The sequence below is a fragment of the Diadema antillarum genome, unplaced genomic scaffold (assembly GCF_040938485.1).
Source record: "Diadema antillarum isolate AM-2024a unplaced genomic scaffold, OU_Dant_1.0 scf00000192, whole genome shotgun sequence".
NCBI classification, from domain to species: domain Eukaryota; kingdom Metazoa; phylum Echinodermata; class Echinoidea; order Diadematoida; family Diadematidae; genus Diadema; species Diadema antillarum.
In genome coordinates this window covers 297,693-313,555 of record NW_027271081.1, presented here as the reverse complement: position 1 = coordinate 313,555, position 15,863 = coordinate 297,693, and the positions used below count along the sequence as shown (strand labels likewise).

At 37.5% G+C, this 15,863-nt stretch overlaps 1 pseudogene; it reads right to left on the bottom strand.

Annotated features, from left to right (window-relative positions):
• LOC139723463 (scavenger receptor cysteine-rich domain-containing protein DMBT1-like) overlaps nucleotides 1-15,593 on the bottom strand; it is a 44,513-nt pseudogene extending 28,920 nt beyond the window's left edge.
• Between the last annotated feature and the right edge of the window lie 270 nt (nucleotides 15,594-15,863).

Sequence of the window (15,863 nt, the reverse complement as noted above, 5' to 3'; positions counted from 1 at the left end):
TTGTCATTGTAGATTTTGTTACCAATCGTGGAAATGATCCTGTAACGCTATCATTTTGGTACTGGACGACACATTGTCATATTCTTCACTGTCCCGTAGAAGAAAAAACAAGCTCATGAGCCTTTGGTTTTATTTATTATTAGGCTTCAGATGGGCCAAAGTTACGATTATAGGAAGTTTGAAGAAAATGACATGGACTTCGCTTTAACTGAGGAACGTCCTTAAAACTTGCTTAAACTTAATGACTGTATAAAAAAAAAAGTCTGGTTTTGCTTTAATCAAGATCGAATCTAGTTTCAGCTTTGTTTTCTTTGCTAATTTTATTTCCCCAATTAGAAAAAAAGGAGAAGACTGTAGACGATTATAGACTGGAATGTTATAGCATTACCTGCAGCACTACACTTGACTCCAGCATCTTCAGAATGTCCGCAGTTGTTGACTCCAATTCCACTGTTGCCGCAATCAAAGATGCTCGTTTCTGTTCCACTGCATGACACGTCATCGAGTAAAATGTCGCCGGTACCCTGTCCAAAGGCCGCATTGCTCAGTGCTTCTTCAGCACCTGGGAAACCAAGACTGCTGCAGACAACGCCAGCATCGGTGATATCCCAGGAGTCATCGCATACCGTTCCCCAGGCTCCGTTGTTATAAACCTCTACTCGACCTTCATTAGAGCTTTCACCATCGACGAGACGAACTATTGTAGGTATGTGAGATAGGATTAAACACCATTAGTAGGGTTAAGAGTACATTTTTTTTATTGTTGTTTTACTTGTTACAATCCGATATTATTTAGAGTTTGTTTTTCTTGCATTTTTAGATTAATTTTCTTTAAAAAATAAACAAAATCAGCAATTGAATAACTGAGGACTATAGTAATTGATATGTGACCGTGCACCTCAAAACGAACATAAAGTCACACACGCTGATTTTGCGTGAGGACTGAAAATAAGTGAAATGGGTCAATCTAGCCGAACTTGACTTTTTCATATTTTCTGAAAGAGCGAGTCTTCTTTTACACTATGCTAAAATTTGGTATCAGAAAACGGGCAGGAAAGCGTGTTTTTTTAGCAGTTTATCTCGAACATTTTTGGTAGAATAGTGTAATTGGGTGTGTCCTTAGAATCCCTTTTTCATTTCTGAAAAACATTGTCCACACTCTTCACTTTCAACTCTAAGAACTTTTGAAAGGATAGCGCTACTGCTTTAAAAGTTGACATTGATTATGGACAAAATGTGTTAATGAGCCATGCTTAATTTCAGTTTAATTTGATAATCCCTTCATTGTTGTTACTCTGGCGGTTTACTTCCTGTTTTTTGTCCCATTCATCGCACAGCCAGCACGGTTTGGTAAAGATTAAGCGCTTAAATAGACATTGTACTTCAGAGCCTCTTTTCTCAGTTCACACTTTTCCTGGCTTGTGCTTTCTTTCCAATATTTAGATAGGTTAGGAGAGTCCATTTGATTTGAGTTATACATCATTTTAAAGCTTAAAGTCTGCTCTTTCAGAATATGGTCTTAACTAAGAATTCATGTCTAACGACTTTTTGTTTGTGTTGAGGTGCAGGGTCACATATTGTAGCGCTTTGAGATTGAAGCTGTGGGGCCTTTCTACCTGCAGCACTGCACCTGACTCCAGCATCTTCTGAATGCCCGCAGTTGTTGACTCCGATTCCACTGTTGCCACAATGAAAGATGCTCGTTTCTGTTCCGATGCATGACACGTCATCAAGCAAAATGTCACCGGTGCCTTCCCCAAAGGCGGCATTGCTGAGCGCTTCTTCAGCACCTGAGAAACCAAGACTGCTGCAGACAACGCCCGCATCGGTGATATCCCACAAGTCATCACACACAGTTCCCCAGGCTCCGTTGGCGTAAACCTCTACTCGACCTTCATTTGAGGTTTCACCATCGGCAAGGCGAACTAGATAAGAGAGATATGATCTTAAGGCATTTAATACTTGTTCAAACGTAATGAACATGCACATAAAAAGAGGGGGAAAAACTTGGTTCGATCATGGAGCTTACATGAATCTTATTGTAATACATCAAATGGAGGAGTGTTGTTTCTACAAACCCAATTTGCTACCACTACAGACTTGAAGGAAAACTCCTTCGGTGCTATTCTCAGAAATTTTTGTCCTATCCGACTGGTCATCACATCCTGTGGTCAGCCTACAAACCCTACCTCCCTAGACGCCTAACCTCTCCCATAAACATTTCTTGATAACCTGTCTCCCCATTGTCTACAAGAGCTCAGCTTCTCCCCCATCATTCCCACCATGTAATATGTAGATCACTGGTGTCAGTGACCAAGGGAAAATTGTGGTCACTATTAACCTACACCTTTATTTTATTCTAATTTGAATCCCTGTATTTTGAATATTGTAGATTAAGCCCCACCTTCAAGTATGCACGAATTATAAAAGTGACCATGTGCTTTGGAGACGAGTTCTCTCTTTCACCCTCTTCCGGTAAAGACTGCATTGTGTTGGTCTCCCCTGCCATCCCTCTTTAGGGGCAATATATGGCCGTCGGATAGGGAGTACCTATTATACCAAATATCAAATCTTGTATCTTTCGTCGTCGCCTGGAATATTATCATCCTGGTTTTAACAATGATTCTGGAGCGAACATTCATTCTCATAAATAAAGAGCCTGGAATTTGATACGTTTAATACCAATGCAGCACCGACATTTAACACGCCATCGAATAACATCAACTAAAATGTTACATTATCATAACTATATATATTTTTTGATTTTTATGTATTTTTCTGCACTTTTTAAATCGAAAATTGATAAAAAATAAGACTGCACGCCCTTACAGATTGCAGCTGTTTGGCCTTACCTGCAGCACTGCACTTGACACCTGCATCTTCTGAATGTCCGCAGTTGTTGATTCCGATTCCATTGTTGCCACAATCATAGATGCTGGTTTCTGTTCCACTGCATGACACGTCATCAAGCAAAATGTCACCCGTGCCTTCTCCAAAGGCGGCATTGCTCACTGCTTCTACAGCTCCTCCAAAGCCAAGACTGCTACAGACAACGCCCGCATCGGTGATATCCCAGGAGTCATCGCACACAGTTCCCCAGGCTCCGTTGATGTAAACTTCTACTCGACCTTCACTTAAGGTTTCACCATCGACGAGGCGAACTAGATAAATGAGATGCAATTTTTTTTAGATTCCCTTCCATAATTTGCCAAAAGAAAAAAAAAAGGAATAATAACAGCAAGGTATTAAGATATTGAAGACTGTTAACACTCACATAAGTAGAGTTATCTGACCATACCTGGAACAGTACACCTAACTCCAGCATCTTCTGAATGTCCGCAGTTGTTGACTCCGATTCCATTGTTGCCACAATCAAAGATGCTCGTTTCTAGTCCACTGCATGACACGTCATCAAGCAAAATGTCACCGGTGCCTTCTCCAAAGGCGGCATTACTGAGAGCTTCTTCAGCTGATCCAAAGCCAAGGCTGTTACAGACAATCCCCGCATCGATGATGTCCCAAGAATCATCGCACACAGTTCCCCAGGCTCCGTTGGCGTAAACCTCTACTCGACCCTCTCGTGAGTTTTCACCATCGGCAAGGCGAACTAAATAAGAGAGATAATTTTAAGGCAGTTCAAACCTGGTCAAACGTAATGAACATTTGCAAAAAAGGGAAAAACTTGGTTCGATCATTGAGCTTGGATATTTATCACTCCTTTTTTTTTTAATGATTTTTATACTTATTTTTTGTTCTTACATATTGCAGCTATATGGCTTTACCTGCAGCACTACACTTGACACCTGCATCTTCTGAATGTCCGCAGTTGTTGACTCCGATTCCACTGTTGCCACAATCAAAGATGCTCGTTTCTGTTCCACTGCATGACACGTCATCAAGCAAAATGTCACCCGTGCCTTCTCCAAAGGCGGCATTACTAAGTGCTTCTTCGGCACCTGGAAAGTCAAGACTGCTGCAGACAACGCCAGCATCGGTGATATCCCAGGAGTCATCGCACACAGTTCCCCAGGCTCCGTTGTTGTAAATCTCTACTCGACCTTCATTTAAGGTTTCACCATCGACGAGGCGAACTAGATAATTGAGATATTAAAGAAAATGGATGTGATTAAAACTTGCTTAAGGTAATATGTATAAAACAAAATCAGATTTTACTTTTGTTTTGTTGTAAATGCTAAATGGTCCCATGGTGACACAGAACGCTACAAATGTTGGCTTGAGTAGACCAATGCCAATCAGCGCAATGTGTTCCTTCGACTGATCAGCTCATACGATTGGCCAGAAGTTTTCATGAGCAGTGATGTCAACGATCAGTGAATGGTTGTCTATGACAGCAGCTCGAGGAAATCAACATTCCCTCCCTGTTCGTAAAACTAAAGTGCATCCTCGTGACAAACCATGGATAACGTGTGAGATAAAATCATTGATTCCCCGTTGGCAAACTGCCTTCAATAACACGTTGATGACTGGAAACAAATTTCGCAACAAAATGAAGAAAATGATCACCACAGCAAAGTCTGGTTACTATTCCACTCGTGTGCAACGGCTGAAAAAGATCTAATCTATCTGCTTGCTATAAAGAGATTGGTAGCATGAAAGGAAGAAGACTGGATGAACCATTGACTCCAGTTCCTGGACTGGATTGTGAAGATACCAGATTACTCTCCAGGGCTTTTAATAATCTTTTCGCATCTATAACGGAGGAGTCTGATTCATTAATTGCAGAGCATCTTCGTGCCTTCCTTCAAGAGTTTGAACGGTGTCATATGCCATAAACTATCCATTTACCTGATAGGATACAAGTAATGATTAGGCATGTTTGACATCATCACTTAATGCATTCCAAAGTCTGGACCTTCATGTATTGACGCATTTCGTGCTAGCATAGCTCTTGACAAAAAAAAATGATATTGTCCGTATAGTCTGGTAAGGTATTCATGACTACGCAATTTCTTATGAAAAAAGACATTATATAAAGGAGGTAAGTCCCGTTTTTGAAAGTAAATATAAACCGACCTAAGTGAAAATAACATTATTCTTTATTTCTAGCAATTCATGATTTAAACAAAATAAAGATTATTGGTCTGTGCAAGGTCGTATACAGGATTTAAGATAAGCACGGCGTGCCCTTTTCAGAAGAAGCGATTCGTCTAGCAGATTTTCATGAGCGTTGCCCAAAGTCAACAAGCCGTAATGTACACAAGATAAAATCAGGGAGGAAAAACCATAACAGAGTAGTAATTGAGAGGTAAAACGTAATCTCTTATTAACATCAATATTTCGAGACACGATTTTGCTAACCACATGACATTTTCAGGATAGTTTATTATCACTGAATATCCCTAGAAATTTGATACAAGGAAAATCTGCCACAGAAATCTCATGGAAATAGAATCTCTTGGTTGATAAAGAGACTGACTGAAAGGTTGGTGAAGAATCCCTACATAAGAAGCATTACACTGTAGACTCCCCAAGAGTGACTCAACTCGGCACTTCGCAAAACACCCTCGTTGAGTAGTACATTATGCACGGTACAAGATCCATATTGTTTGCGCTAATCTTCAACATAAATAAAAAAAAATGTTCATAGCCGTTCAAAACGTTGAATAAACACTGCAGTGAATGAGCAGACCAAGACAAATAAAATCATAAGTCAAACTTTCATAAATATATCCGCAGTATTTAAAATAAGAGAGAAATCGACAAATCCACTGATCCTATCAAATTCCATATAATGAATCCTTCAAGCTGACATAGAACTCACACTGGTGAACAAACGACAAAAGTTCAATTTGCAGCAAATCAACAGAGACAAAAGATGGATTTTTATTTCACATGCTTCTGGATGTTTTTTTTTTTTTTGTGCGCTGGGTTGACGGTATGCCTCATAGAAGGACGCAGTAACGGGGTATGAAAATCTGCCTCTGAAAATCTACGTGTCTAAACTAATTCTTTAAAAAAAAACGATTTGTTGGGATTTTGTGGATGTAGCACGGTGATGTTGTATGGTGATCGAAAAGTGTATTGTGATGGACGGTAATGTATGGTGACCAAAAGACTAAATAGAATTTGAATTGAATAGAATTGAACTGAACTGAAATAAATGTACAACACGTAAATGTTATTATGATGACTATGCTTTCTGTGAATTTTGCTTTCTTGGATAATAAGTTATCTGCATTTTTTTTCTTACTGCACAGAAATAAAATATCCACAGGTAATGGAAAACTGCACAGCTATGGAAGCTAGACATCATAGCCTTATTGATTTTAAAGAGCAGTGAAATCATGCACATGCTTTTCTGACTAAATCCGTCTGACTTTGGCACCTCTGGGGAAAAACAGATATGAATTTAATATTTTTGGAACGAAATTCGTTTTTTTATTGTCCTATTGCTCCATTTTCTTACAAGAAATTTGATACTTTCATATTAAAGGTCATGTTTACCTTTGGGAGTAGTGATTAAAAAAATGTTCAAGATATCCCTTTTGGTGCATATGTGTAGGTCAGTTGTATCCCAAATTTTACAATATCCTACCATCCTTTTTTTTTTTTTGCTAGCAAGCCTAAAATATAAGGAGATATCACTGATTTTCTCATTAAACCATAACTGTAGACGGTTTAGTCTGGATTATCCTCACTATTGTTCACATCTTTTATATTTAACAATACTTAACATCGGTTTTACCAACTCAAATTTTTACAGTGGTTGTTTCTTTCCCAAACTCACATTTTAGAACTGTTAAGGCACTAGTGCTGGGTTTTTGTTTCATCTGCAAATAGTAAATTACGTCTTTAATGTATGGGAGTTCTGCAAAAGAAGCTTTGATGAAAAATTGATCAACCCTCTTTTGGAGAGGAACTCCTTGACTTCATAAGATACAGATATAACTATATCTTTGTATTATACATGTATATTATAAATAATATTATATATTATATATTATATATTATATACTATATATTATATATTATATATTATAAATCATTTATTATTCATTATTTGTTATATATTATATATATTTATTAGACTGCCTAGCTTTACCTGCAGGAGTGCACACGACCCCAGCATCTTCGTGATGTCCACAGTTGTTGACTCCGATTCCAGGGTTGCCACAATCAAAGATACCCGTTTCTGTTCCACTGCATGACACGTCATCAAGCAAAATGTCACCGGTGCCTTCTCCAAAGGCGGCATTGCTCACTGCTTCTACAGCGCCTGTAAAACCGAGACTTCTGCAGACAACACCCGCATCGGTGATATCCCACAAGTCATCGCACACGGTTCCCCAGGCTCCGTCATTGTAAACTTCTACTCGACCTTCATTTGGAACAATCCCATCGACGAGGCGAACTATATACATGAAGAGAGAAAAATAAAGAGGACGTAGTGTAAAAACTTTGAGTAGACCCAGAGTTGTTTTATGCAGAAACTGTTTTATTCATTTACAGTCTTCTTTTATCTTCTTCTTTTTTTACATTCATTATACTCGTACACAGGGAGACAATATCCAAATCCAAATGAAAATACGAAAAGTAAATATGTTCGTTATCGCAATATTTTTACATCTTCTTTGAGAGTTGCTATGAAGAATTATTTCACAAGGCATTTTGATCTTTACAAAAAGGATACCAGAAGAGAACGTGGAAAGTTTGTTTGTTTGTTTTTTTTTTTTTTTATTTCAACACGGTAAAAAAAAAAAAACCGTCAGCCTCAGGGCTGCTTTTCAGTATTGAGTTCTATATATCAATTCACATGGTATTAAAAATATATATATATATAATGCAAAACAAAAGATATCATTCACAACAAGACAAGGAACATAATGACAAAACAAAAATACAATAACAAAGCCTGATTAAGTTAAACAAATCATATAGGCCTACATAAAAAACAAACAAATACGATATCACCAATTTAAAAAAAAAAGAAATCTAGACAAGATTAAAAAAAATGGATTATACAAATCTAAAATTACTTGATTAAAACCGAGTTTGGAAAATGATATGATCAATGTTTAACAGAAATCTATTTAACTGGGTTTCACATCTGAGATTGATTGGGAGGCTGTTATAGACTTTAGACCCTACATACAATGTGCTGTTTCTCTTGAAATTAGTGTTTGGATATTGTAGGGAAACTTTGGATTCGTTATTTCTCGGTTGATAACGTGATAATTTTGTTGTTAGTTTAGCAGAAATCTCCCTATCGATAGAAACAAGTTTGCGTAGGTCTTTTTCTAACTTCACATTAAGACAGTCTATATGTAATGTTTCATACAGTAGCTTTCGACTATACATACTTGTAGCATTATTCCCAGTGCCCTCTTCTGAACAACCTTATGGAGTTTGTTTCTATGTGGCGGTGGAATTTGAATTCATCCAGATTGTATTACAGTAATCGAAATGGGGCTATATCATGCTTTTGTACAATACAATCGCGATATCTAGGTCAATGAATGGCCGTGTGCGTCTCAACACGAGTAAACTACTTAATGCTTTTGACTTTACATGGGTTCTTTGTGGAGCCCAGGACAAATGACTAACGAGAATGACGGCATGGTATTTACATACCGAGACAAACTCCAGCTATTTTCAATAAAGAAGAATACGTTACGAAAACGGGATAAGCTCCTTTGTGACCTCATGAGCATAACTTCACTTTTTTGTACATTAAAAACTAACTCGTTATGGCTCAGCCAATTCACTTCTGAGGCTAAGTCATCGTTCACCATTCTTTCAAGCTCAAAGGGGTCTTTACTTGCTACCTATCATCGTCTGCGTACAGTCATGGCAGTGATATAGTGCAATGATGGACAACACGAGGTAGATCGTTCATGTATAGAGTGAATAAGAATGGCCCTAGTATACTGCCTTGGGGTACCCCACATGTGACAAATAATGTGGTCGACGTATGTCCATTTATAACAGCAACTTGCCTACGGAGAGAAAAATAACATTTGAACCATTCTAAGTCAAAGGTTACCAAACCCACATGAGAATATACCCATTGTCTATGGCGGTGGGTGTAATATTTTCAGTGGGTTCGAAGAGTGCAAGGCTTGTCGAATGGTCTGGCCTAAAACCAAATTGATTCGAACGCAAGATAGTGTTCTTCATGAGATATATGTAAGTCTGCTAAAAAAAAAAAAAAAAAAAAAAAAAAATCTCCATTTTTAAACACGGGAGTTATCCGAGCTAATTTCCATTCATCAGGAACTACACTACAAGGAATACAATCAAGTCCTGTTGCTTTATATCTGAGTATTTCCTTTACTATCTTCAACAAATCCTTCTCAGTAAAGGGAGTGGAATAAAACAAGATATCAGGTGACATTGGTTTGAGAAATTGCTCAGGATTTGCCTGGAAATGAATCGATGCCTTTCTACATTAGCATTATGATTATGTTACACATTCGATATAATTTTCGAATCTGTTATCTCTTCACCATTAAATTTTGCCTTTTGAAAATTGGATGTCTTCATGCCTGGTATACAAAATCGTACTAATTTCCATATAACACTGAAATGTCCCTTATTCTTAAATAATGATATATAGTCTACAACATATACGTACGTTTTGCTGCACGAATCAGAGAAGTTACACAGTTTTTAATTTATTCTTATATCGCTGCCAATCAGCAGGTACTCTACATTCTTTGGCTTTATTATTCATATTATCTCTTTCTCGCATAGCGTCCAGTTTTTGTTTATTCATCCAGGGAGACTTCGGTTTTCGCACTCTTTTCCTTTTAATAGGAGCCCCGTGTCTAGGGCGGCTTTAAATCTTTCAACCTATTTCTCATAGGCCTTTTCAGCATCATTCATTTCAAGGACATCATTTACGGAATGTTCTTGCAGATATTTTATCAATGTGTTAACATCCATTTTGTTATGTGAACGTAAATAATTGTGATCTCTGTGCATATGAGGTCTACATTTCCCCCACGTCACTGCATGATCACCCAAACTTACTGGAATAGCATCACAATGTAAGATTTTATCACATGACGTGAGTGCGAGATCTTTTTTATTTATTTATTTATTCATTTATTTTTTTTTGCAGTGTTTTCGGTCACACGAGTGGCCTCAGGAATATAAACGTTAACTACTGGGTGATAGTTTTCCTGATAATAGACCACAATATTATTGAGATGTCAAATCAAAGATATTCTATTGGTTGCACTTCGACAGTCTGCAAAACTGTTTCAAACGAAACGAATGTATGAGCATATGAGTCGGGGGGGGGGGGGGGGTTCCCGGTTATACCATGACATGATTAAAAATGGTTTCCGTTTCTCCAAACTAATTTCAATGCACAATAACTCTTATCCTCAGATGTGCAAATCTTCTGTAATGATGAAGTTTAAGGTCTCACAAAAGCTGATTTATGCAGTTCTCCGAGTTAAAGTTAGATCGGAACAAGTGAAGAAAATACTTTAATATGGTATTTTGATTCAAAGTCCTGTATGTGTAGGTAATGCGTTTAATGATTTTTGTTGTTGTTGTTGATCTAGGTTCCAGTTTTGCTTGATATATCCCAGCAACAGATAAAGAATTTCGTTATCTTTTAACTAATTCAAATCCTCAATCTGTGTATTTTACTCCTATTCAAAAAATACGAGGTGAAGGACGTAGTTCACAATTAAAAGCAAAGAAATAAGAGTGCTGGACACGATGGCATCACGATTTTTATCAATTTTTAACTGAAAAATATTTTATCCGAAATTTTGTCGCCTCTAACATATATATTGAATTTATCCGTTGTTACTGGTACAGTGCATAGTCAAATAAAAATGTCTAAAGTGGTTCCAGTTACAAAAAAAAAAATGATAAAGAGGATGTAAGTAATTATGTAAGCAATTTTGACCACAAAATTTCCAAAATTCTTGAACATTAGATATATTCTCGTGTAATTAATTTTATAAATGAATGCAATTTTTTTTTGGCGAATCTTATTGAGAATTCAGGAGAAAAAACCGACTCTACTTCTCACCCTCTCGTTGGTTTTATCGATAAAGTAGCCAACGCAATTGACGATTCATCACATAGGTTTGGTATATTCCTTGATCTGTCCAAATCCTTTGACAATATCGATCACGATATTTTGTTATACAAACTCTCGCACTATAGGATACGTGGAAAGGCCTTGGACTGGTTCAGGAGCTATCTAACCAACAGGAAACAGTTTGTCAGTATTAATGGCTTTAGTTATAATTTGTAAACACTTTCTTGCTGGGTCCCTCTATAAAGGATCTCTCTTGAGCCCGCTTACATAAAATACAATAAGTGATTTCGAAAATTCATCTGTTTTGTCCTTCTTTTTTGCCGATGATTCCAATATCTTTTTATATTTCACATCGAACAGGTTTTACAAAAGTGAATAATGACTGTTTGATTCAAGTTGAATCGTCTAAATTGTCAGGTCTTCATATTGACCATGATTCATCATGTAAATATCACGTTGGTTATCTACTATTAGTATAAATACTGGAATTTTGAATAAACTCAAACATGTTTGTCCCTAGTATAATTTGCAAAATTGTATTCCACGCTTATTCTATATACCATCGGTCTGAATTAACGGTATAATTGCCTGAGGGAATTGTGCAAAATTACACATTGAGAAAATTGTCAACCTAACTGGTTTTTAGTCTAACAACAATTATTTCTTCTATTAAAAAACAGACTCCTTAAAGTAGCTGATTTGTTTTGTTTTTTCTTACAACTTAGACACATTTATGTATCAATTTTCAGCCAAATTATACTAGCCTTGCAGAAAAAGTATGCGGTTCGTGTATACCTCACAAGACAAAAGAATTCATTTCACCTCCCACGTACTCGCATACTCTTTACTCAAACATTATCAACAACAACAATAACAACAACAAAACGAACAACAACGATTGCTTTCACCGCACCCAAATTCTGGAAGGGTCGTCAAATGTGATTGTATTTGTTTCGGCATACTAAATAACGTTCGCGCGCCAGTGAGCCCAGTATGATCACGCTGATGAGATCCTCTCCGCCCTTTTCCCTGAGTTCTAGTCTTCATTTGCCTATCTATTTTGATAGAAACAAACAAAAAAATGAAATATTTCACCAATAGTGTGCACCAAAGCTCAGAATTTCGGATGTGGGGTGGGGCAACCCACAGTCCCCCTGCACACTTTCCTTAATACAATCTTTCTTATTATGTAATTTACATTCCAATATCTTACAACATTTCATCAGCAGTGTGCACCACATCAGTGAACTTCAGGTCTGAAACAAATATCGAATATTTCACCAAAGGGATGCACGGTCTCTGAATTAAAAATACGAAAATGCAAAAATCCCTCCCATGTCGAAGGTTCCCCCCCCCCCCGAAAAAAATTCCATGAAAACATAACTATTTTTTTTTTTTTAGATAGAAGAAAAATCAAATATTTTACTAAACGGGTGCAGCGAATCTCTGATTTTCCAGCCCGAAAATGCAAATATTTTCCTCATTTGGGAGGGGATATGCCACTCCCTCATTCGCACATCTTCCAGAGTATTCAACTGCTTTTTTTATTTTAAAAAAATCGAACGTTTCACAAAAGTGTGTACTCAAACTCTAAGTTTTAGGTCAGAAAATGCAAAATCTCTCCTGTGTTTGAGGGGCGTATCCCCCTGCCACACACTCCCCAACACATTTCCCGGAAAGACAGTTTACGTTTTTCTTCGAAAAAACCCAATATCTCAACAGAAAAGTTTCAACGATGTGTGTACTCAATCTCTTCATTTCAGGTCTGAAAATACATAATATCCCGTCGTATGGGAAGATGGAATAAATTGAAACATATCAGACAGTAGGCTTGCGTGTATGCACAGTTTCTCCAGCCAGTTATGCCACTAGTAATATCACAGGGTTATGTTACCACGCGTGTGGCCATTTATAGCCAGGCAGCAGGGCCGTAGGCTATCTTCCTTATTGTTATTATTATTATTATTAGTAGTAGTAGTAGTATCATTTTTTTTTTTGTTATCATAGTATTTCATAGAACCGATTTTTGAAAGAAAACTATGGCTTAATATTGTTGCGTTTTCGAAAAAAAAAAAATCTAAGCCAAAAAATGTTTTGCTTTACTTCGCTTTCAATTCCTGTTTCGGCCTGAAAAATTCTTTTTTGTTGTTGTTGTTGTTGTTGTAGTTGTAATATACAGGAGAAATTATACTGTTGTTTATTGATATAAAAAGATATTGCAAATGTAAAAATAATGAAGGTACTTCTTTAAGCATTGATTTTGACAAAAAGAAAAAATAACTTCGATATGTTAGATTGGGATGTCCTGTACTACGCTCTGTTTACCTTTGGTTTCGATCAGTCCTTTATTCAGAGGGTGAACATGTTATACAGGGTGGCCCAGAAAGAACGGAACACCTAAGATCTTTAATTTTAGCGATATCATTGCAAAAAATGTCATTATTTTTTTCATACTATTGGAAATGCCATTCTTTTTCCAATAGAATGACACCAAGTTCTGTAATTTTGGTTGATGCGTTATGATTTTAGGACCATTTTTGTCAACCCTTGCACTGTTCAAAATGTGATCATTTTGCACTCGCAGAGATACCAAAACCAGCGAGAATTTGGCTTGTCATAGAACTAGTAGCATTCACAGTGTGTGGAATGAGGGGCGGACGGTGCGATTGTCATATGAAGCATCCTGTGAATCCAGGAAATACAGTTGGAAAAAAATTTGTTCATTTGTTTGTTACGTTTAGCGCCATTGACATTGACATTCTATGAACTGCGAAGAAAAGTCCATAAGTAAACCCCAACTCACCCCCCCCCCCCCGTAAATTTAGGTTGTTCTTCAGCTTTTACAAGTGCAAGACAATCGTTCATGCGGAAATCTAGGATTTATTATTTAAACAGAAGTGAGAGGGTCTGAAAGGACGACAATCAAAAATACATAGAGCGTTTGACCTTACCTTCAGGACTACACCTGACCCCAGCATCTTCCGAATGTCCACAGTTGTTGATTCCGATTCCGTTGTTGCCACAGTCGAGGATACTCGTTTCTGTTCCAGTGCAAGCCACGTCATCAAGCAAAATGTCACCGGTGCCTTCTCCAAAGGCGGCATTACTCAGTGCTTCTACAGCGCCTGCAAAACCAAGGCTGTTGCAGACAACGCCCGCATCGGTGATATCCCAGGAGTCATCGCACACAGTTCCCCAGGCTCCGTTGGCGTAAACCTCCACTCGTCCTTCGCGTTGGTTACTGCCACCGACGAGGGTAACTATTTATCAAAGAAAGAAGAACATCGGAATAGACCCACACTTCAAACAGTCCGGTGTTAGATATGAAACACAATGCTGATGTTGAATTTTCGGTGCTCTTTTGTCGATCGTGTTTTTGAACTTCAACAAGACGATCAAGAATGTTCCGTTAAAGTACTTGATTTTTCTAAAAAGAGGTGTGAACACATTTACACCACAGTGACATCAGTTGGTCTGGTCTCCTATTGAAGCTGGGTCGGTGTTATACCATTGACATTAACACCAGCAATATCAAATCAACACCATGTGGTGTTATTGTTGAATTAACAGCATCGCAGTGAAGTGCCAGGTAAACACGTTTCAACACCATTACATCCTACATTTTACACCTATGGGTGTGACCCTCTATTGACACTTGGTTGGAGTTAGATTTAACACCCGCGGTGTTAAATCTAACACCGACGTTTTTGCAGCGCAAACCATACAATATAGATATAGATATCTTTCTCATTTTAACAGGGAAGATACAGTAGTTTAATCAGTGCACGATAACAATGATCATCATTCATAAATTTACCGTACAGTGTAAAAGAGGATTGTTATTATCATTCAGTAAAGATAAGCATGAAACAATGATCTGGTATTATAAACGCCTGGGATGCTCTAATCAAAATAGTAATCATTCTTTTTTCCTCAGTTGTTTACAAGGAGGGTAATGATAGCAGGTGAGATAAAGTCCTCTGGATGCGTATCTCTTGGAAATCATGATAGTATTTTCACAACTTACAGTTGAGTGGGTGATAATACAATTGTAATTATTTAGATTATTCATTGTATAATAATGTTGGTATGAGGTAGAATTTTTTGTGAAAAAACCCCGAAAATTCATGAGCATTAATAAAGTAAATTTCTCATTTAGTAATTCTATCAATAAGAAAGGGATCTCAAAAAAAAAAAATGAAGGATAGCAAATATCGACCAACTTCACAGAAGACATTAAATCCTAAGTATGTTCCTGTAAGGACATCACAAGTATAGATAATGTAGAGCATACAATGTTTAAGGAAAAGGTTACCATAATCTGTGGCAGTTGCTGATGCCAGGAGGCAGAATACGACGATGGTACCGATCATCATCTTTGCAGGTGTGCTTTGAGAAACGCTCCAAAACGATGCTGATGGTGGCGATAGGAGAAGCTTTTCGAGACGAGATCCTCACACCTTCTTTTACCTAGAAAGCGTATGCCGTTTCATAACCGAGGCCCGCCTTTTATCTTGTTCTTTTCACCAGGTCCTGTGTGGACAGAGGAGCTACAACCGGCTGGACGCAATATGATACCACCGTCTAATTCATCCTAGGATCCTTATTTGCGACCTTGTGCAAATCATAATTACTACTGTGGACTTGAGACAAACATCATCATGTCCAAAAAAAAAATAAAGAAGAAACGAAATAGTTTTCATTACTTGCTGGTATGACATGTAATACCACTTGATCACGCCACTTTACCTTGTGTGTTATTATTAGCCAGACCTTTACAAGTGCAAGTGATAACGGACATATCAATTGTCTGATATTTAATACGATGATAGTGTTG